This window comes from Dendropsophus ebraccatus, chromosome 4, assembly GCF_027789765.1.
Source record: "Dendropsophus ebraccatus isolate aDenEbr1 chromosome 4, aDenEbr1.pat, whole genome shotgun sequence".
In the NCBI taxonomy this organism is placed as follows: Eukaryota; Metazoa; Chordata; class Amphibia; order Anura; family Hylidae; genus Dendropsophus; species Dendropsophus ebraccatus.
Window position 1 is genome coordinate 21,463,060 of NC_091457.1, and position 21,478 is coordinate 21,484,537.

Sequence of the window (21,478 nt, forward strand, 5' to 3'; positions counted from 1 at the left end):
GAACGCTTTGGAACTCGAACTGCTTGGTATTCGAACGAAAATTTACCCAGAAGTGTTTGGAATTAGAACTTTGCTCGGTTTGTGAACGTTTTTGCGAGCATGGATGGTGGGTTGTACCTGGCGAGTTAAGCAGTGGTGAGGCTTCACATACAGTACAGTGCTGTATAAGACTGCTGGAGTGCATATACAGTGCAGTAGTGGTACAGGCAGTGCACCACCATCTCCCATACATTACAGTGCTTGGATGGGGGGGACGCTATACAGTAAAGGATGGGTGAGGAGTTGGTGACTACTGTACTATAATTGCTGGTTCTGATGAACATTTCTTATGTTTAATGTCCTGTACAGTATAGTGCTGTTCTGTACTGTACTGTAGTGATTATACTGAGCACTTATCAGTGTAATAAATGAGTATTGTAGGTAATTATTGGCGGCTGCAGGAACCAATTTATCACATTTACATTATTTCCTATGGGAAAACACTGCTCGGTTTTCAAACTGCTTGGTTCTCAAACTACCTTCCGGAACCAATTAAGTTCGAGAACCGAGGTACCACTGTACATACACATACATAAGAAACACTGACACCTAGTGGGGAAACTTTAAAATACCTCATCCACCACTTAACCTGAGAACTTTTGACAGTTGCAGAAAAGAAGAAAAACACCAGTGGTGTGATACCACAATGGCAAATAGTAAACTGCACCGCTGTTAACACATGTGGATTGTAGTTGCTATATAGAGCAGTTCCTGAGATGTTGAATCCCTGAAGTCCTTGGAAACCACCAGAAAAAGGTCACAAGGTTCACAAAGGCACAGTTTTGCAAAGGGACCCTTGCTTGGCTTAGAAAAGTATGAAAAATTTAACTTAAAGTTAACTGTCACGAAATCAACAACTATCAATAGTACACACGATTTTAAGAAACACTCTAATAATAGGTTTTATTAAGCAAAAGAGTTTCCTTCTGTACTCAAAAAGCTGTTTTGCGCTTTCCTCACTTCAGAAGAAGCAGGATTTGTGTCTATTATGCTCTATGGAGAGGGGAGGGTCTGAGGGGGATGAGTGAGCACGGAGAGTAGAAAAGCAGGGCTGTACGAAACACATCATCCTGCAATCTTATTTAATTAAGTTGCCAAATAAGCACTGACCTTTCTGACCTATGAATCCACCACTTTATGTGCCCAGACAGTCTCCAAACTGCACGGGCTGTTTGCCTCCTGTACCTGCTCACTCTTCCCCCTCAATCCTTACCTCCTCCATAGGTTATAATAGACTCAACAAACCCGTCTTCAATTTGCATCTCTATAATAAAGACGATTTTACCTGATAATGCAAAGATAAGAAGTGTGTGTGTGGGGCTGGAAAACACGTTTTTGAGTACAGGAAAATACTTTTTTGCCTAATACAACCTATTACAGAATTACGCTTTGCGCACACACTCCATTCAAACTGCATTTCGAGACCCTCGGCGGTGTGTGGTGTGCTATCTATTTTTCGTTTCGATCGGATTTGTCATTTTTAAGAAATTTACGTTTAAAGACCCCCAAATTTCCCATAGAAAATAATGGCCCATTGCAAATAATGGCCACACTCTAACCGCTGACAGCCAATCACAGCACATATGCAAATAGCTGAGATATAGCAGCCAATAGGAATTCTAAGGTCTTGTCAGGCAATGTATCACAACATCCACACAGTCACATGTCCACTATTGGCCAATAGAAGATGTAATATATGGAAGGTCCTTAACGATTTTGTCTTACTGACATGAGTAAGATTGTCATGGTAACCGAGCAATGATCTTTACCATTATAAGTACCCAGATCGCTCTTAAAGGGACCCAGGTCGCCCTTAAAGGAACGCAAGTCGCTCTTAAAGGGGCTCAAGTCGCTCTTAAAGGGACCCAAGTCGCTCTCAAAGGGACAGGAGCCATGTCGCTCTTAAAGGGACCCAAGTCGTTCTTAAAGGTACCCAAGTCGCTCTTAAAGGGGCCGCACAAAAGTCGCTCTTAAATGAACGGGACCCAAGTCGCTCTTAAAGGGTCCCATGTTGCTCTTAAAGGGACCCAAGTCACTCCAGAAGGTATGGGACCCATGTCGCTCTTAAAGAGACCCATGTCGCTAGAGCGACCTGGGTCCCTTTAAGAGCGACCCGGGTCCCTTTAAGAGCAACCTGGGTCCCTTTATGAGCGACCTGGGTCCTTTTAAGAGCGAAATATGTCCCTTCAAGAGCGAAATATGTCCCTTTAAAAGCAACCTGGGTCCCTTTAAGAGCGACCTGGGTCCCTTTAAGAGCGAAATGGGTCCCTTTAAGAGCAACCTGGGTCCCTTTAAGAGCGACCTGGGTCCCTTTATGAGCGATCTGGGTCCCTTTAATAGCTAAATGGGTCCCTTTAAGAGCAAAATGGGTCCCTTTAAGAGCGACCTGGGTCCCTTTAAGAGCAAAATATGTCCATTTAAGAGCGAAATATGTCCCTTTAAGAGCAAAATGGGTCCTTTTAAGAGCGACCTGGGTCCCTTTAAGAGCGAAATGGGTCCCTTTAAGCATGAAATTGGTCCCTTTAGGAGTGAAATTGGTCCCTTTAAGAGCGACCTGGGTCTCTTTAAGAGCGAAATATGTCCCTTTAAGAGCAAAATGGGTCCTTTTAAGAGCGACCTGGGTCCCTTTAAAAGCGAAATGGGTCCCTTTAAGCGTGAAATTGGTCCCTTTAGGAGTGAAATTGGTCCCTTTAAGAGCGACCTGGGTCTCTTTAAGAGCGAAATATGTCCCTTTAAGAGCAAAATGGTTCCCTTTAAGAGCGATCTGGGTCCCTTTAAGAGCGATCTGGGTCCCTTTAAAAGCGACCTGGGTCCCTTTAAGAGCGACATGGGTCCCTTTAAGAGTGACATGGGTCCCTTTAAGAGCGACCTGGGTCCCTTTAAGAGCGATCTGGGTCCCTTTAAGAGTGAAATTGGTCCCTTTCAGAGCGACCTGGGTCCCTTTAAGAGCGAAATATGTCCCTTTAAGAGCAAAATGGGTCCCTTTAAGAGAGACCTTGGTCCCTTTAAGAGCGACCTGGGTCCCTTTAAGAGCGACCTGGGTCCCTTTAAGAGCAAAATGGGTCCCTTTAAGAGCTAAATTGGTCCCTTTAAGAGCGTCCTGGGTCCCTTTAAAAGTGACCTGGGTCCCTTTAAGAGTGAAATATGTCCCTTTAAGAGCAAGAAGGGTCCCTTTAAGAGCGAAATTGGTCTCTTTAAGAGCGACCTGGGTCCTTTTAACCCTTTAAGGACATGGCCCATTTTCGTTTTTACGTTTTCGGTTTTTCCTCCTTGTGTTTAAAAGGTCATAGCACTTGCATTTTTCCACCTAGAAACCCACATGACCCCTTATTTCTTGCGTCACTAATTGTACTTTGCAATAACAGGCTGAATTTTTGCATAAAGTACACTGCGAAACCAGAAAAAAATTCAAAGTGTGGTGAAATTGAAAAAAAAAACGCATTTCTTTTATTTGGGGGAAATGTGTTTTTACGCCATTCGCCCTGGGGTAAAACTGACTTGTTATGCATGTTCCTCAAGTCGTTACGATTAAAACGATATGTAACATGTATAACTTATATTGTATCTGATGGCCTGTAAAAAATTCAAACCGTTGTTAACCAATATATGTTCCTTAAAATCGCTCCATTCCCAGGCTTATAGCGCTTTTATCCTTTGGTCTATGGGGCTGTGCGAGGTGTCATTTTTTGCGCCATGATGTGATCTTTCTATCGGTACCTTGATTGCGCATATACGACTTTTTGATCGCTTTTTATTACATTTTTTCTGGATTTGATGCGACCAAAAATGCACAATTTTGCACTTTGGGATTTTTTTGCGCTGACGCCGTTTACCGTACGAGATCAGGAATGTGATTAATTAATAGTTCGGGCGATTACGCACGCGGCGATACCAAACATGTTTATTTATTTATTTATTTGTTTACTTTTATTTAAAACCTGGGAAAAGGGGGGTGATTCAGACTTTTATTAGGGGAGGGGGCTTTTTACTATTAACAACACTTTTTTTTTTTTTTTACACATATACTAGAAGCCCCCCTGGGGGACTTCTAGTATATACACTGTGATCTCTCATAGAGATCTCTGCAGCATAGATATGCTGCAGAGATCCATGAGATCGGCACTCGTTTGCTTTCGGCTGCTGCAGCCGGAAACAAACGAGTGCCGAGCCGAGGACGGCGCCATCTTGGACGCGTCCCCGGCCGGCATCAGTAACGGAGATCGCTCCTCCGGGACAAGGTCCCGGAGGAGCGATCTCCCCCACTAGACACCAGGGAAACGTTGCCTCCGGTAATCGGAGGCAGCTGTCAACTTTGACAGCTGCCTCCGATTAGCTAATTAGCGGGCACGGCGATCGGACCGTGCCCGCTAATAGCAGCGGTCCCGGGCTACTCGCGGCACCCGGGATCGCGGCACTTCAATGCGGGGCCGCCGCGCGGCCCCGCTTTGAAGTGCTAATGAGGACATAGGACGTACCGGTACGTCCTATGTCCTTAAGAGGTTAAGAGCGACCTGGGTCCCTTTAAGAGCGATCTGGGTCCCTTTAAGAGCTAACTGGGTCCTTTTAAGAGCAAAATATGTCCCTTCAAGAGCTAAATATGTCCCTTTAAGAGCGACCTGGGTCCCTTTAAGAGAGACTTGGGCCCCTTTAAGAGCGATATATGTCCCTTTAAGAGCAAAATGGGTCCCTTTCAGAGCGACCTGGGTCCCTTTAAGAGCAACCTGGGTCCCTTTAAGAGCGAAATTGGTCCCTTTAAGAGTGAAATTGGTCCCTTTAAGAGCGACGTGGGTCCCTTTAAGAGCATCCTGGGTCCCTTTAAGAGCGAAATTGAACCCTTTAAGAGCGACCTGGGTCCCTTTAAGAGCGACCTGGGTCCATTTAAGAGCGATCTGGGTCCCTTTAATAGCGAAATGGGTCCCTTTAATAGCGAAATGGGTCCCTTTAAGCGTGAAATTGGTCCCTTTGGGAGTGAAATTGGTCCCTTTAAAAGCGACCTGGGTCTCTTTAAGAGCGACCTGGGTCTCTTTAAGAGCGAAATATGTCCCTTTAAGAGCAAAATGGGTCCCTTTAAAAGCAACCTGGGTCCCTTTAAGAGCGAAATGGGTCCATTTAAGAGCGTCCTGGGTCCCTTTAAGAGCGAAATATGTCCCTTTAAGAGCAAAGTGGGTCCCTTTAAGAGCGAAATTGGTCCCTTTAAGAGCGATCTGGTTCCCTTTAAGAGCGATTTTGGTCCCTTTAAGAGCGAACTGATTCCTTTTAAGAGCGAAATATGTCCCTTAAAGAGCGAAATATGTCCCTTTTAGAGCGACCTGGGTCCCCTTAAGAGCGACCTGGGTCCCTTTAAGAGCAACCTGGGTCCCTTTAAGAGCGACCTGGGTCCCTTTAAGAGCGAAATGGGTCCCTTTAAGAGCGATCTGGTTCCCTATAAGAGTGAAATGGGTCCCTTTAAGAGCGACCTGGGTCCCTTTAAGAGCAAAATGGGTGCCTTTAAGAGTGAAATGGGTCCCTTTAAGAGCGAAATGGGTCCCTTTAAGAGCGATCTGGGTCCCTTTAAGAGCGATCTGGGTCCCTTTAAGAGTGAAATGGGTCCCTTTAAGAGCGACCTGGGTCCCTTTAAGAGCGATCTGGGTCCCTTTAAGAGCGATCTGGGTCCCTTTAAGAGCTAACTGGGTCCTTTTAAGAGCAAAATATGTCCCTTTAAGAGCGACCTGGGTCCCTTTAAGAGAGACTTGGGCCCCTTTAAGAGCGATATATGTCCCTTTAAGAGCAAAATTGGTCCCTTTAAGAGCGACCTGGGTCCCTTTAAGAGAAACCTGGGTCCCTTTAAGAGCGAAATTGGTCCCTTTAAGAGCGACGTGGGTCCCTTTAAGAGCATCCTGGGTCCCTTTAAGAGCGAAATTGAATCCTTTAAGAGCAACCTGGGTCCCTTTAAGAGTGACCTGGGTCCCTTTAAGAGCGACCTGGGTCCATTTAAGAGCGATCTGGGTCCCTTTAATAGCGAAATGGGTCCCTTCAAGAGCAAAATGGGTCCTTTTAAGAGTGACCTGGGTTCCTTTAAGAGCTAAATGGGTCCCTTTAAGAGTGAAATTGGTCCCTTTGCGAGTGAAATTGGTCCCTTTAAGAGCGACCTGGGTCTCTTTAAGAGCGACCTGGGTCTCTTTAAGAGCGAAATATGTCCCTTTAAGAGCAAAGTGGGTCCCTTTAACAGCGAAATTGGTCCCTTTAAGAGTGATCTGGTTCCCTTTAAGAGCGATCTTGGTCCCTTTAAGAGCGAACTGATTCCTTTTAAGAGCGAAATATGTCCCTTAAAGAGCGAAATATGTCCCTTTTAGAGCGACCTGGGTCCCTTTAAGAGCAACCTGGGTCCCTTTAAGAGCAACCTGGGTCCCTTTAAGAGCGACCTGGGTCCCTTTAAGAGCGACCTGGGTACCTTTAAGAGCGACCTGGGTCCCTTTAAGAGCGACCTGGGTCCCTTTAAGAGCGAAATGGGTCCCTTTAAGAGCGAAATGGGTCCCTTTAAGAGCGATCTGGGTCCCTTTAAAAGTAAAATGGGTCTATTTAAGAGCGACCTGGGTCCCTTTAAGAGCGAAATGGGTCCCTTTAAGAGTGAAATGGGTCCCTTTAAGAGTGAAATGGGTCCCTTTAAGAGCGAAATTGGTCCTTTAAAGAGCGACCTGGGTCTCTTTAAGAGCGAAATGGGTCCCTTTAAGCGTGAAATTGGCCCCTTTAAGAGCGACCTGGGTCCCTTTAAAAGCGATCTGGGTCCCTTTAAGAGCGATCTTGGTCCCTTTAAGAGCGAACTGGTTCCTTTTAAGAGCGAAATATGTCCCTTAAAGATCGAAATATGTCTCTTTAAGAGTGACCTGGGTCCCCTTAAGAGCGACCTGGGTCCCTTTAAGAGCAACCTGGGTCCCTTTAAGAGCGACCTGGGTCCCTTTAAGAGCGACCTGGGTCCCTTTAAGAGCGACCTGGGTCCCTTTAAGAGCGACCTGGGTCCCTTTAAGAGCGAAATGGGTCCCTTTAAGAGCGATCTGGGTCCCTTTAAGAGTGAAATGGGTCCCTTTGGGAGCGACCTGGGTCCCTTTAAGAGCGAAATGGGTCCCTTTAAGAGCGAAATGGGTCCTTTTAAGAGCGACCTGGGTCTCTTTAAGAGCGAAATAGGTCCCTTTAAGCGTGAAATTGGTCCCTTTAAGTGTGAAATTGGTCCCTTTAAGAGCAAAATGGGTCCCTTTAAGAGCAAAATGGGTCCCTTTAAGAGCAAAATGGGTCCCTTTAAGAGCGACCTGGGTACCTTTAAGAGCCAAATGGGTCCCTTTAAGAGCGTCCTGGGTCCCTTTAAGAGCAACCTGGGTCCCTTTAAGAGCGAAATATGTCCCTTTAAGAGCAAAATTGGTCACTTTAAGAGCGACCTGGGTCCCTTTAAGAGCGACCTGGGTCCCTTTAAGAGCGATCTGGGTCCCTTTAAGAGCGATCTGGGTCCCTTTAAGAGCGAACAGGGTCCATTTAAGAGCGAACTGGGTCCCTTTTAAGAGCGAAATTGGTCCATTTAAGAGCGACCTGGGTCCCTTCAAGAGCGAAATATGTCCCTTTAAGAGTGACCTGGGTCCCTTTAAGAGCGAATTGGGTCCCTTTAAGAGAGAAATATGTCCCTTAAAGAGCGACCTGGGTCCCTTCAAGAGCGAAATATGTCCCTTTAAGAGTGACCTGGGTCCCTTTAAGAGCGAACTGGGTCCCTTTAAGAGAGAAATATGTCCCTTAAAGAGCGACCTGGGTCCCTTTAAGAGCAACCTGGGTCCCTTTAAGAGCGACCTGGGTCCCTTTAAGAGCGACCTGGGTCCCTTTAACAGCGATCTGGGTCCCTTTAAGAGCGAAATATGTCCCTTTAAGAGCAAAATGGGTCCCTTTAAGAGCGACCTGGGTACCTTTAAGAGCAAAATGGGTCCCTTTAAGAGCGAAATGGGTCCCTTTAAGAGCGTCCTGGGTCCCTTTAAGAGCGACCTGGGTCCCTTTAAGAGCGAAATATGTCCCTTTAAGAGCAAATTTGGTCCCTTTAAGAGCGACCTGGGTCCCTTTAAGAGTGAACAGGGTCCATTTAAGAGCGAACTGGGTCCCTTTAAGTGCGACCTGGGTCCCTTTAAGAGCGAACTGGGTCTCTTTTAAGAGCGAAATTGGTCCATTTAAGAGCGACCTGGGTCCCTTTAAGAGCGACCTGGGTCCCTTCAAGAGCGAAATATGTCCCTTTAAGAGCGAACTGGGTCCCTTTAAGAGCGAACTGGGTCCCTTTAAGAGCGAATTGGGTCCCTTTAAGAGCGAACTGGGTCCCTTTAAGAGCGACCTGGGTCCCTTTAAGAGAGAAATATGTCCCTTTAAGAGCGACCTGGGTCCCTTTAAGAGCAACCTGGGTCCCTTTAAGAGCAACCTGGGTCCCTTAAAGAGTAACCTGGGTCCCTTTAAGAGCGACCTGGGTCCCTTTAAGAGCGACCTGGGTCCCTTTAAGAGCGACCTGGGTCCCTTTAAGAGCGACCTGGGTCCCTTTAAGAGCGATCTGGGTCCCTTTAAGAGCGATCTGGGTCCCTTTAAGAGCGATCTGGGTCCCTTTAAGACTGACCTGGGTCCCTTTAAGAGCAACCTGGGTCGCTTAAAGACCGAAATGGGTCCCTTTTAAGAGCGAAATTGGTCCATTTAAGAGCGACCTAGGTCCCTTTAAGAGCGACCTGGGTCGCTTCAATAGCGAAATATGTCCCTTTAAGAGCGACCTGGGTCCCTTTAAGAGCAAACTGGGTCCCCTTAAGAGTGACCTGGGTCCCTTTAAGAGAGACATATGTCCCTTTAAGAGCAACCTGGGTCCCTTTAAGAGCAACCTGGGTCCCTTTAAGAGCGACCTGGGTCCCTTTAAGAGAGAAATATTTCCCTTTAAGAGCAAAATGGGTCCCTTTAAGAGCGACCTGGGTACCTTTAAGAGTGACCTGGGTCCCTTTAAGAGCGAAATATGTCCCTTTAAGAGCGACCTGGGTCCCTTTAAGAGCGAAATATGTCCCTGTAAGAGCAAAATTGGTCCCTTTAAGAGCGACTTGGGTCCCTTTAAGAGCGATCTGGGTCCCTCTTAGAGCGAACAGGGTCCATTTAAGAGCGAACTGGGTCCCTGTAAGTGCAACCTGGGTCCCTTTAAGTGTGAACTGGGTCTCTTTTTAGAGCGAAATTTGTCCATTTAAGAGCGACCTGGGTCTCTTCAATAGCGAAATATGTCCCTTTAAGAGCGACCTGGGTCCCTTTAAGAGCAAACTGGGTCCCCTTAAGAGTGACCTGGGTCCCTTTAAGAGAGACATATGTCCCTTTAAGAGCAACCTGGGTCCCTTTAAGAGCAACCTGGGTCCCTTTAAGAGCGACCTGGGTCCCTTTAAGAGAGAAATATGTCCCTTCAAGAGCGAAATATGTCCCTTTAAGAGCGACCTGGGTCTCTTTTAGAGCGAACTGGGTCCCTTTAAGAGCGAACTGGGTCCCTTTAAGAGCGACCTGGGTCCCTTTAAGAGAAAAATATGTCCCTTTAAGAGTGACCTGGGTCCCTTTAAGAGCAACCTGGGTCCCTTTAAGAGCGATCTGGGTCCCTTTAAGAGCGATCTCGGTCCCTTTAAGAGCGACCTGGGTCCCTTTAAGAGCGACCTGGGTCCCTTAAAGAGCGAAATGGGTCCCTTTAAGAGCGAAATGGGTCCCTTTAAGAGCGATCTGGGTCCATTTAAGAGCAAAATGGGTCCCTTTAAGAGCGACCTTGGTCCCTTTAAGAGCGAAATGGGTCCCTTTAAGAGCAACATGGGTCCTTTTAAGAGCGAAATATGTCCCTTTAAGAGCAACCTGGGTCCCTTTAAGAGCGACCTGGGTCCCTTTAAGAGCGATGCTCCTAAAGAGACTCATGTCGCTCTTAAAGGGACGGGAGCCAAGTTGCTCTTAAAGGGATGGAACCCAAGTCGCTCTTAAAGGGACGGCACCCAGGATTAAAGTTTCTCTTAAAAGGAAGTCACTGGTAAAGGGGCGCTCTGGAAGTCACTGGTAAAGGGGCGCTCTGGAAGTCACTGGTAAAGGGGCGCTCTGGAAGTCACTGGTAAAGGGGCGCTCTGGAAGTCACTGGTAAAGGGGCGCTCTGGAAGTCACTGGTAAAGGGGCGCTCTGGAAGTCACTGGTAAAGAGGCGCTCTGGAAATCACTGGTAAAGGGGCGCTCTTTTCAAGCACTATGTATTTCCCTGGAAATGCAAATCTAGTTAAAGTATAAGTCCGGCGTTTATTTATTTTTTTAAATTTGGCAATGACAGGGGGAACATAATGAGCAACAACTACTTACCTCTCCCCGTGCCCGTGAATCACAGTGTCAGAAGGTCTGGGACCTCCACTGGAAGTCATTTTCCCCCAAGTTATGAGGACGTCATGACTCCGGGCAAAATGGCTGACCCAGCTGATGGATGCCCCATTAGCCAATCAGTGAATGTAGCGGTGTCCTGCCCTAGTCACTTGTTGGCTGAGCAGAGCATCCATCAACTAGGTTGTAAGGTAGAAGAGCTGAGAGTCAGAGAATGCCAAAGGGTGCCCTGGAGTAGGACGCGGTGCAGCGTGGGCAAGGGAGTGGTAAGTATGCATTCTTTATTATGATCCCCCTACGCCCTGCCCATTGTACTTCTCCTTTAATACTTTGTGCTAAACAACGCCACAGGTAGAGGAGCTACAGATTTACTAAATGCAGAGCAATAGTCTGTTGTGCGCTGAAATGTTCTGCAACAGCTCTGGGCAGGGAAGTGGCAGGAGTGCTGTGGGAGGGGAGTAGGCAGGGTGGGAGTGCTGTGATGGAGAGAGAATTATTTTGAATATGTTTTCCATAGAATCCTATGGGAAAAATACAGATAGTTATAGCACAGAAAGAATTCGTGTGTATACATATCCTAATTATGGGTTTTACTGAAACTAATAAGGGTTGAGTTTTGATCATTCCAGTCAGGCAGTTTTCGGTGTAATTCAGAAGCGATCTATGAAGAGAATATTTTATCGTATTTTAACTACACATGCATAAATGTTTAATCCCGAGCTGTAGAATGTAGAATGAGCCCAACAGAGCCATGCTTACACTGAGGTAATAGACTGCCTAATGACTAGCCTGATGCCAACGGCATCGAGCGCTCCTTAAGGTTACCTACACATCTATGGTGCAGAATTCTCAGTGTGCGGTATGTTTTACCAATTGCACTGCGGTTACTTTGCAGATTTCTTGTGAATGGGGTATGTTAAAACCTTATACACTTGTGGTGGGGGTACAATTAGCATATCCTTATGGTGTATTAGTGACCGAGCTGCTGCTGTCACACAGAAATAGACATTTTTTATTCTTTCAAATTAACTGGTCCTAGCAAGTGCCAGATGTTTGTAATTTACATCTATAAAAAAAAAAAATCTCCAGCCTTCCAGTATTTATCAGCTGCTGTATGTCCTGCAGGACGTGGTGTATTCTCTCCAGTGTAACACAGTGCTCTCTGCTGCCACCTCTGTTCATGTCAGGGACTGTCCTGATGAGGAAGCAAATCCCCATTGAAAACCTCTCCTGCATTACATATCTTTGGCACTTGCTTGGACCAGTTGATTTGAAAGAAAAAAAATGTGGGTGAACTATCCCTTTAAGGCAGACCCTACATGGCTAAATTAACACAGTCTTCTTAAAACAAGGTGAGAAAGCGCATGACTACATAGAACTTTAATGGCATGCGCAGTAACACAACTTATACCTGTTCTTGCAGGTTTTGTCATCTAAATGCAGAGCTAGATACCTTCAAAGTTCTGCCCTCTGCAGGCAGGGAGGAGCGTTGCCATACTCACCCTACCTCAACAATGCTTCAGCCTTGAGTCATGCAGTAGAGTTAAAGACATAGACGTCAGGACGTGAGCTGAGTAAACTTTGAGCAGGCCCGTGATCGTCCGAACCCGTGTGTGCGGCATTTGAATAGCAGTAGCTGCTGAAGTTGGATGCAGCCCTAGGGAGTCTTAACAAACATGGATACAACCAAGGCTATGTTCACACAACGTATGTGTTGTAGAAATCACGGTCGTGATCTATACAGCACACACGTTGTATGTGAAAGCATAGGATCCCGGACGGAGTTGCCCCTAGCAACCAATCAGATTCCATTTTTCATTCCTCATAGACTCTTTGGAAAATGAAAGATGGAATCTGATTGGTTGCTAGGGGCAACTGAGCCAGTTTCACTTTACATCACGTTTGATAATCTCCCCCATAGTATACACTCCGTCCGGGATCCCTAGCGGTGCCGTAGAAAACTGACATGTCAGTTTTTCTGCTGCTGCTATTCAGTGCACACAATGGAGCATGCAGCTCCGGCCGCACACTCCATTGTGTGCAGTGGGGAATTCTGATGCGGGCCCGCATGGATGCGCCCGCATAAGAATTCAGTGGCGCTAAAGAGCATGAAGCCGGTAGACTAGGTCATGGAACGGCCGATCTCTTACTACGTGTGAACACAGCAATAGGCTGTATCCTTTTTTTTCAAATAGCCTTAGGGCTGCATCTAACTTCAGCAGCCACCGCTATTGAAATGCGGCACACACGGGTTCGGACCATCTCGAGCATGCTCAAAGTCTCTAGTCATTCTCATTGGAGGATCCTCTGGTCCTCCAGTGGGCCAGGCCGACACTGTCAAGCATAACCCGGCTACCTGTTCGTGTGTCTGGGACCCGGGGGAGGGCACATACCACTCAGGCCCCGTGACAAGAGCTAAAGAGGTACACCACCTGCCCTAGCTAACACCACCTGACTGCCCTGAGTTGCCCTGGCAACCCCTTTATGTGACTAGTTATACTGTATAAACTAGCTATCTTTCAGCTCTTGCCCTTAGGACGTTACCCTGTAAATCAAAGCTCAACACCTTAAAGTGACTGTACCACCAGGCCCAGGCTGAAGCACTGGAGGCGGGACAACCCACCCTTAGTGGGAAGAAACTCCAGCCCCTCCATGACGTGACTCCATTAGAATCAATGGAACCCTATCATAGAGGGGTTAGGGTTTCCTCCCACTAAGGGTGGGTCAGCCGCCTCCAGTGCTTCAGCCTGGGCCTGGTGGTACAGTGGCTTTAAACCATGACTACATATTATAAATCTAACCATAATCTCCTCCAAAAGGAAGAGTTGACCATCTGTAGGCTGGTGGATGGAGGGGAGAGGGACCTTTGACGTGGGAGGCTCTGATTGGGTTAATGTGTCCCCTCGGACCCTAGGACTACCAATAAGGACAGATTGGACTGTTATTAGAAATCCTTTAGCTTAAAAGAGAAACTATTGGGAGCTATAGAAACTGTTTGCAGTTGGAGCTCCGGAGCAGCGTGCAGCCTTGTCTCACAGCAGTATATACAGCACTCTACATCCACCCACCTCTACCTTGTGTGAATACAGTGATTTTTTTTTTCCTGGCCTTTTCTTAAAGGGAATCTGCTTAACATTGCTCTATGTGAAGGAAACATAAGGACTGATATTAAAGGAAAAGCGATCCAAGAGACTGTGACACTTATGAGCCCATTGTGAGCCCTTTCGGCAGTCGTCAGCAGAAGCACCAGTCAACAGGATCACCAGTCAGCAGGAGCACCAGTCAGCAGGAGCACCAGTCAGCAGGAGCACCAGTCAGCAGGAGCACCAGTCAGCAGGAGCACCAATCAGCAGGAGCACCAGTCAACAGAATCACCAGTCAGCAGAAGCACCAGTCAACAGGATCACCAGTCAACAGGATCACCAGTCAGCAGGATCACCAGTCAGCAGGAGCTCCAGTCAGCAGGAGCACCAGTCAGCAGGAGCACCAGTCAGCAGGAGCACCATGCACGGCCAATCTGTGAATCATTGTGTGATCTGAAACCTTTCTCTCATGGTCTGTTAGTGTAACTCCTCTGTGGTATTTTCACCTCAAAAAAATTGTGTGAACATACCCTAGAGATGCCCAACCATATCTCATCTTGTATCCAGGCTAGAGTTGCCCAACCGTATCTCATCTTGTATCCAGGCTAGAGGTGCCCAACCATATCTCATCTTGTATCCAGGCTAGAGGTACCCAACCGTATCTCATTTTTTATTCAAGCTAGAGGTGCCCAACCGTATCTGATCTTGTATCCAGGCTAGAAGTGCCCAACCGTATGTCACCTTTTATCCAGGCTAGGGGTGCCCAACTGTATCTCATCTTGTATCCAGGCTAGAGGTGCCCAACCATATCTCATCCTGTATCCAGGCTAGAGGTACCCAACCATATCTTATTTTGTATTCAGGCTAGAGGTGCCCAACTGTACCTCATCTTGGATCCAGGATACAAATGTTCAACCTTATCTCAACTTGGATCCAAGCTGGAGGTACCCAACCATATCTCATCTTATATCAAGGCTAGAGGTACCCAACCGTATCTCATCTTGTATCCAGGCTAGAGGTATCCAACCATATCCCAGCTTGTATCCAGGTTAAGAGGTACCCAACCATATCTCATCTTGTATCTAGGCTATATGTGCCCAACCGTATCTCATCTTGTATCCAAGCTAGAGGTACCCAACCGTATTTCAACTTGTATCCATTCTAGAGGTACCCAACCTTATCTCATCTTGAATCCAGGTTAGAGGCGCCCAACCATATCTCATCCTGAATCCAGGTTAGAGGCGCCCAACCATATCTCATCTTGTATCCAGGCTAGAGGTGCCCAACCATATCTCATCTTGTATCCAGGCTAGAGGTGCCCAACCATATCTCATCTTGTAACCAGGCTAGATGTACCCAACCGTATCTCATCTTGTATCCATGTTGGAGGTGCCCAACTGTATCCCATCTTGGACCCAGGCTAGAGATGCTCAACCTTATCTTATCTCATCTTGTATCCAAGCTAGAGGTACCCAACCATATCTCATCTTACATCAAGTCTAGAGGTGCCCAGCCGTGTCTCATTTTGGATCCAAGCTGGAGGTACCCAACCGTATATCATCTTGTATAGCTAGCTACAGTTAAAGCCAAGCTAGAGGTGGCCAACATTGTCCTAGAGCCTCTGTATAATTGGACAGTTTTCCCCTGTCAACTTCTCATTTGTAATCACTCATATTTATCACCATCACATAGAAAGTTTGGATTTCAACAACTCCTGGTGTGTTATGCATCATCAATGAGTATATATATATATATATATATATATATATATATATATATATACACACATATACATTTATCATAAAACATATCTATCATAGTCCGTATATTTCTCTATATTTCTAGGTATGGCCACATAGGGGACCCCAGCGGACATCTGTGCAGCATTCCCTTTCCTGCGGCTCCTCCTGCTGCTTTCTATTGCCCCTGACTTTTCTTTGCATCCCTTTCTCTATCCATCTTGTTCTCCCTCCCTCTCCCCCTTCATCCACACGGCGGCCCTACCCCCTCCATCCTTTCTCTACAGAAGCTATGACATCTGATTCATTCAATCCCTCCCTCTCCCTTGCTTCTGTACCAGCCTCATATACAGCCTCTGCCTGCACATTTAATACCCTATTCTTTTATTTCTATTCTTTTCCTACGAGCCGATGAAGCGGCCGAGCCCCTGTAGGATGCATCTGTGCTCACGCCGCCTCTTCTTTTTGTAACCACAGGCCTTTCATTCTACATGCAAAAGGTAGGTAGGATCCGTCTGGTTATTTCAGCCATTCCTAGATTAGAGCCAGTGGCCTTGCTCCTCGCATGTGTTGAACCTTTTTCCAATTCTTCCATGGAATCCTCAGGCTGCTTGTCATTGCTTTTTCGCCCGCGACCATTGTGCCATAGCCGTAGTAGATACAGGTTATTTTACTAGCGGAGAACATTACGAAGCACAACTCCTATTGTCTGTCCATGTTCATTCATGTATAATTGATGCAAAAACAATAGGGCTTATTAAGGATTAGACATTAGGCATATTGTATCCTCCTTCTCCCCATAGCAGGGTTCCCGGTCATACAGGCGATCATTGACGTTCTCCGGACCCATGGATGGTGATGCATCTTTTGTTATGAAATGACCATTGACGGCTGCAACGCCTCAGGTTGTAATCCCGGAAGCTTAGGTTTAGTCATTGTTATATTGGTGTTTTCATCACGTAACCTAGATGGCTATTTTTATATTGATTTATTTTGCTTATTTATTCCAATCGTGTGTGTTACCTCTATAGACCGTAGGCGGATACCTATAGGATACAACGTGGTGGATACGTGGTGGATACAACATGTTGATGTTCTGTAAGTCATACAGGGATTTGGTTTCCATGATGACGTACATATGTCAATAGGGATATTTGGGCAAGTTCTTGAAGTTCTACTTTTCTAGACGTCAATAGGTCAATGCCGATGTTTATTGACAGCGTTCTATAGAATTGGATATGGTGGAGCTGAAACTTTGAATGTTAAACGTAGGAAAGCTTATGGAAGCGTATATGATTGATGGGATGTAAATGAAAGTTATGTGACATGGAATACACAACCCTGGAGGCATATGTGTGTGTGTGTGTGTATGGATATATATATATATATATATATATGTGTGTGTGTGTATGGATATATATATATATATATGTGTGTGTGTGTGTGTGTGTGTGTATATATATATATATATATCTATATACACACACGCAGATATATCCATACATATGTATATATTTACAGTATATCCATACACACACACACACACACATCTATCTATCTATGTGTGTATATATATATATACATATATATATATATATATACACACACACGCACACATATATTCATAAATTTTATATATATATATATATATATATATATATATATATATATATTTATATATGCGTGTGTCTAGATGGATGGATGGATGATTAGATACACACACATACATATCTATCTTCTATTTATACATATATATTGGACTTCGAAATCCCATTGGAGGGGTCAAGACTCACCCCCCCTCCCCATCTTGAAGTGGCTGATAACATAGAATAATAGGATGTATTCAAGTGTATCCCCAAATATAGAAAAGATAGATTTTTTGCCTATTTTTGTCTATTCTTCGTTAGCTCCACCTGCAGTCCTATGTAAAAGCAAAGAAAATCCAATCCAATATCACAACAATCTCTCCTATATGTCACACAAATGCAAATAAAAAGCAGATGAGCCCCCCCCGGAGAGGGAGCTGTACAGATAAGTGATGAGCGCCTCCAAGTTATAACATTAGGGGATAAGAGGTCTATGTGATATTAATCCACTTTGTCTTTGTAGGGAGGGGGAGATCCAGCTGTTCTAAGACCCCACAAGCATCAGAAGGGCTTTATATTGTGACATTTAATCTTATTTAGTTAATTCTGCCTGGGTGGTTTGACTTTATGTAAATCCTTCAAAGATTTAGTAATTCTTCCCGTTAACAGAATTATGTTTAAGAATTAAATAAAACAGGCCGTCGCCATGTTGGGTGATTAGCGGTGGATTTTTATTTTATTTATCTTTTTTCTGTTTGTTAGATGAGAGTTTGCAAAGTGTTTAGTAGATTTCATTGTGTTGCCTGTGTAGGAGGATGGCAAATGGCTGTCTATGGGGAGGAATTCCATGTGGAATCCATTTGTGACTGGTATGTGGTTCCGCATGAAGGCCGCATGAGATGAAAGCTGATGGTGTCACTGACAGCGGCTACTAAGCCTCCCGCTGTTACTTGTGGAAGGAATTAGCTGCTAAAAAAAAAAATCGACTTGTTTAAATATTGAAAGGTGATATTTATGAGCTGCGATCGACATTTCCATGGAGATCTATTTGTAGGGTTTGGTATAGACAATAGACAAGGCCCATACTGTACGCCTGGATGCCTACAAGCTCATAAGGAGGCCTGCAATAGAACATGATGATGATAATAATAATAATTATTATTATTATTATTATTATTTTATTTTATTTATATGGAGCTAACATATTCCGCCGCACTTTTCAATTCTGGGGGTAATATATAGACATAATCAGATATTAGAGGATTTCATATGTAGTTATCAAGTCAAAGAGGAGAAGTTGTAACGGATGAGGATATGGATCCGCTGGACTACGGCACGCCATGGATTAGGCTGCACCAGGGGCTGCTGGTCTTTATCAGAGCCCACTGCAAGGCAGGCCAGGCTTGCTGCAGCAGGCGACCCCCTGGTTTGGCTTGCTTGCATTGGCCGGTGCGGTGCAGCAGAGTAGACAGGGCGTAGCAGGAACAGCAGCAGGGAACGGTACAATGGACAGGAGCATGGGTTGGGACTACTTTATTGGGGTAAAGACACAGAGGCTCCAACAGGGGAAGAGGGCAGGGCACCATATATACAGGGTGGTCCAAAAGTAGGTGGACAGTAAGTGTAATAGGGTTATGAAGGTGGAAATTTTTCAAACATGGTGTAAAGTGAAACTGGCTCAGTTGCCCCTAGCAACCAATCAGATTCCACTTTTTATTCCTCAAAGACTCTTTGGAAAATGAAAGGTGGAATCTAATTGGTTGCTAGGGGTTTCCGCTCTAGGGGATGGCTCCAAATGGGTGACAGTCCCTTCCTAGCTAACTGTAGGGGGACAATGGTCAGCTGATTGGGTAAGAACCGGTCACGTATGTTAGGAGAATCAGTACTGTAGTCAAAGTCCATGCCAAAAGTCAAATCAGGAGGCAATGTAGGAATCCAAGTCAAGAACCAGAGCAGAAGTCAGAAAACCAGGCAGGGGAATAAGACGTATTACTATTCAGAGGAATACAAATGTGAACAGGGCTCAATAGAACGCAATCACAGTCAATTGTGGTCCACAGTTGCTGGGTTAAATCTGTGGTACGTGGGATGCATTAAACCTGTTTGGTCTGGTGTTCCTGTTCCTGATGTGATGCCCACAGTGCTGCAAGAGGGTGGAGTGCAGCAAGGTGAGTATATAACACTTATAGTCATCATATGGCAGCATATGGAGTGCCCATAGCTATATACTTTATATGCATAAGGACTTTATTTTTCCCTGTACACATGGCTTTAATACTGTACATATGTGTATAACAAACTTCCATATAAAGTAAACTTTGGAGACTATGCATGAAGTATAGTGAAATAAAGATTGCTGACAGGAAATCTTAAAGAGGTTTCACTGTATATTGCTAGAACACAACCATCAAATGAAAATATGGTAACCGATCAATAAAAGAGAAAAACAATGCAGGTCCAATAATCTATAACATTTTTATGAAATTCAAATGGGAAATCCTCAGTGTCTGTGGGACTGATAGGATAATGTTTCTCCTTGGGGGGGGGGGGGAGCATCATAAAGGTTTGTGGAGACTGTCCATTCATGCTCCACTGAGAATCTTGGGAAGAAGGATATGCAAAGCAGCTATTTTGCAGCATTTTTTTTTAAGTATTTTTTCTTTTAAGAAGCCTCAGAACATGACTGTTAATAAACCAAGCCAGAAGGAGAGGTTACCAATCTGACAGACATACATATCTGTTTTGGGGTTTGTGCCTGTGATTAGTGTATGGGGATGGCTGGCTGTGCAGAGGCCTGTGTTATGGGACCAAAGGGTTAATGGCGAACAATCGGACTCGAGCATGCTCAAAGGTCCATGATGGTCTTCACAGTCAGTAGAAACCACCCTCTGCCAGTCTGTAGCTTTGTTTGCCCCCAGTGTTTGCTGCCTGACCTCACTATATCCTTCTGCCCAGGGCTGTTTCTGCCATAAGGCAAAATGAGTTCATTGCTCAGGCGGTAGCTTTGTAGAGTCTCTGAAGAGCGGCATGTTTTATGAAGTGGCCATAAACTATATTGTCTGCCACACCCCACTGACTTTATTGACCCTATGAGCTGCAGATGATAGCTGGAAACAGATGTAGAATGAAAGGAAGTCAGGACTGCAAACACTCTGCAGGTGTTGTTATACGCTTCACACATCAATACACTACAAGTGATCACTACCTTTATATGGAGCACAAGGTGTAATGGTAGTATGACCATGAATAAGATCACCAGGAGTAGTCACAATGCAGTGACTCGTGTATATGTCAGGTGCTTTTATTCTTGGAGAAGCAATAAAGATGGAAGAATTGATTACACACTGGTGGAATTGGAAACTTTCAGTTTTTTTCTGTCTTGTCCTCGCCAAGGGTGGAAGGTAGTGCCTGAACAGGCCAATTTATTAGGCTGGATTGTGTATGCACTTATTATTTTAAGCTTCAGGTTTTTAACACACAATCCTTACTTAGGATTGTCAATAGGCTTAGGGGGGTGATGGAACAGTGTGGGCACTGGGGGTGGGGGGTGTAGGCACCATTTCAGGTTTCGCTTCAGGCAGCAGAAAACCTAGAATCGGCTAGTGTCTCCAGCCGCCTCCAGCCCGCTCAGCCAATCACTGATTGACACAGGACAACGCCGTACGCGCGCACCTTCACTCTCCGCACCTCTCTGCTCAAAGAATTGACTTGTCATTCTTTGAGCGTAGAGGCCCGGAGAGCCGAGTCACGTGCGTGCTCTCCCGTTGTAACTGATAGAAGGCAGGAGTCGGCGCCGAGTCCATGCGGAAGAGTTCCGCCAAGAATCTCAGCGCCGATTTTGTAGTGTGAACGGGGCCTAATACTAAGTACAGTCTACTAAGTATGAACTGTGTCTGGTAAACTTTGAAGGGCATATGATACATGGGAGATAAGTCACCTCTAAAGCAGTCTGGCCTCATCTTATTCGCCTTCTTCTTTTGAGAACATACACATGCTTGGCTGAGCTTAGTATGCATGCGTATAGAGAGAGGGGGGAGTAAATGGAATAGCAGTCACTGAGTGAGCATTAGGTTGACAGCTATCTAAGGTGTATGGCCACTTTAGTAATGCGGCAAGGCAGATGGGTCTCCTCAGCTATATGTGACCCGCCAACCTCTGTCTGTCTAAGGATTTGCCTAATTGGATTAACGAATGTGACAAGTTCATAGAGCTGGCTGGGTCTTCATTGACTGAGTCAGTGACACATCAGAGCTCGACGAAGGATCAACTTTAGAGCAGCTCCGATTCCCTGCCATTCCATGTCTGGAGCATAATGTGACGGTATTATGTCGCCTTTTTGTTTACAGTATGATAGATTCTGTAACACCCAGACCCTCACTGACCAAATATTTGATATATCTCTACAACATATGAAATGTGACAGGGACACTTTAAGGGGGTTCTCCAGGAAAAACATACTAATGAGGTATCCACAGCTGTTTGGCGCTTACATTACACAGTGAACAGGACAGGAAGCTGTTGGCTCCATTCACTGTGTAGTGGCTGGATTTGGTTACTTCAGCTCAGCCGAGCTGCAGTTACACCTCACCACCACTACATAGAAAATGGAGCCGACTGCTTCCTGCCCCGTTCACTGTGTAATTCATGTCTCATCAATATAACAGTAAGAAAACCCCTTTAAG

At 45.4% G+C, this 21,478-nt stretch overlaps 1 protein-coding gene across 3 annotated transcripts in view; it reads left to right on the forward strand.

Moving 5' to 3' along the window:
* Nucleotides 1–21,478, forward strand: part of SPTBN2 (spectrin beta, non-erythrocytic 2) — a 158,252-nt gene that overhangs the window by 20,785 nt on the left and 115,989 nt on the right. For 2 of the 3 annotated variants that reach the window (XM_069965241.1, XM_069965238.1), the window contains exon 1: nucleotides 15,520–15,710. The exons of the other annotated variant lie outside the window; for it this stretch is intronic. The gene's annotated coding sequence lies outside the window, so the exon portion shown is untranslated. Of the gene's footprint in view, nucleotides 1–15,519; nucleotides 15,711–21,478 lie in introns of those variants that run through there. 3 annotated transcript variants of the gene reach the window in all.